This window comes from Schistocerca gregaria, chromosome 7, assembly GCF_023897955.1.
Source record: "Schistocerca gregaria isolate iqSchGreg1 chromosome 7, iqSchGreg1.2, whole genome shotgun sequence".
In the NCBI taxonomy this organism is placed as follows: Eukaryota; Metazoa; Arthropoda; class Insecta; order Orthoptera; family Acrididae; genus Schistocerca; species Schistocerca gregaria.
In genome coordinates, this window is record NC_064926.1 from 303,693,873 (window position 1) to 303,696,147 (window position 2,275).

At 51.7% G+C, this 2,275-nt stretch overlaps 1 pseudogene; it reads right to left on the bottom strand.

The window, feature by feature from the left end:
* Nucleotides 1–230: 230 nt before the first annotated feature.
* On the bottom strand, nt 231–348 carry LOC126282624 (5S ribosomal RNA; annotated as a pseudogene).
* Between the last annotated feature and the right edge of the window lie 1,927 nt (nt 349–2,275).

Sequence of the window (2,275 nt, forward strand, 5' to 3'; positions counted from 1 at the left end):
ATTTAAAAAAAACCAAAACTAAACTCCATCTGAACAGGCCATGAAGTCCCAACGGTAGCGACCGGCCGCCGTGTCATCCTCAGCCCGCAGGCATCTCTGGATGTGGATATGGAGGGGCATGTGGTCAGCACACCGCTCTGCCGGCCGTTGTCAGTTTTCGTGACCGGAGCCGCTACTTCTCAATCAATAAGCTCCTCAGTTTGCTTCACAAGGGCTCAGTGCACCCCGTTTGCCAACAGCACTCGGCAGTCCGGATGGTCATCCATCCAAGTGCTAGCCCAGCCCGACAGCGCTTAACTTCGGTGATCTGATGGGAACTGGTGTTAACCCTGCGGCAAGGCCGTTGGCACTACGAATACACACGATGTGTGTGCTGGATGGAGTACAGTTTAGTTGCCTTAAGTGTCAGTTTGTTTGAAACCAGTCAATGGCAGGACCAAATGTCATTGTCTGCAGCGAGTGTTAAGCCCAGAGTATTCAAATTCCTGGTTCATCGCAGTTAGGATCTGAAATTCTTAGTTTCATTCATTTTAACAAATAACATTGCTCCTCGCAGAAGTAACTGTCAGCAGAATTGTTATGCGCACCAACGACACCCATATCCCAAGTAGCTCGTAACCAAATTAGTGCTAGTAATGACGTCATATGTCTAGGGATATCACTGGATTACCGCGTCCAGTGAAAATATTCCCGAGTGCAGCACTACATTGAAATCTGGGGAAATCCTTGTCTACGGCTATGGCCGAGGTCAAGGGGAATATTTCGCCTTCATTGCATTTCGTACCATTATCCGAAAATCTAGCTGAAGCTCGCAATCCTTATCTTTGACTATGGTGGTCTGACCCACTGCGATTATAGCACGCAAAAATAATCTATGGATTGAAATCAAAATCGAATAATTACTCCTCCAAAGCGAGTACATGGCGGCTCGGAAAACAGACGTTACGAACTCCAGAATGAAACTTACACTCGCATCTTCCAAACTTCACAGAAGCTCACCCGCATACCTTGCTGGATTATCACTCCAGGAGTATTTCATGGTTCGGGATTCGAATCTCGGTCATGCACACAGTTTTAATCGTGTAACCAATGGAACCCAATACCATCACGCCGTGTGATACGCCAGTATGGCGATGACGAATACACGCTTCGAATGTGCGTTCACCGCGATGTCGCCAAACACGGATGCGACCATCATGATGCTGTAAACAGAACCTAGATTCATCCAAAGAAATGACGTTTTGCCATTCGTGCACCCAGGTTCGTCATTGAGTACACCATCGCAGCGCTCCTGTCTGTGATGCAGCGTCAAGGGTACCGCAGCCATGGTCTCCGAGCTGATAGTCCATGCTGCTGCAAACGACGTCGAACTGTTCGTGCAGATGGTTGTTGTCTTGCCGACGTCCCCATCTGCTGACGCAGGGATCGAGACGTGGGTACACGATCCGTTACAGCCATGCGGATAAGATGCCTGTCATCTCGACTGCTTGTGATACGAGGCCGTTGGGATCCAGCATGGCGTTCCGTATTACCCTCCTGAACCCACTGATTCCATATTCTGCTAACAGTCATTGGATCTCGACCGACGCAAGCAGCAATGTCGCGATACGATAAATCGCAATCGTGACAGGCTACAATCCGACTTTTATCAAAGTCGGAAACGTGATGGTACACATTTCTCCTTCTTACACGAGGCATCACAACAATGTTTCACCAGGCAACGCCGATCCACTGCTGTTTGTGTATGAGAAATCGGTTGGAAACTTTCCTCATGTCAGCACGTTGTAGGTGTCGCCACCGGCGCCAATGTTGTGTGAATGCTCTGAAAAGCTAATCATTTGCATATCACAGCATGTTCATCCTGTCGGTTAAATTTCGCTTTTGTAGCACGTCATCTTCGTGGTGTACCAATTTTAATTGCCAGTAGTGTATCTTACGTTTGTTCTTTGAGATTGTGGCACCATTGCCGAGAGCAGGTTGCCAGGAGAGACGGGGGTGCAGCACAGCTAGTCTGAGGAAGAGGCAGCGCGCCGCGCCGGCGCAGAGCCGGCCAGGTGCGTGGCGCAGAGCGCGGCGTTTTTCGGGTAGGTGCCTGGGCGTCTGGGCCGGCGCGCCGCGCCCCTCAGACAAAGAGCGGCTCAAGGCTGGAGGCCGCAGGCTGGCCCGCCAAAAGCGGCAGGGCCCGAACCCGTGCCCTTGTACGGCGGCGGCCGCTGGGCTGCGGCGCTGCCGTGTCTCGCCGGCGGCCCACAGCCGCGGAAACCCCGGCGCGCTC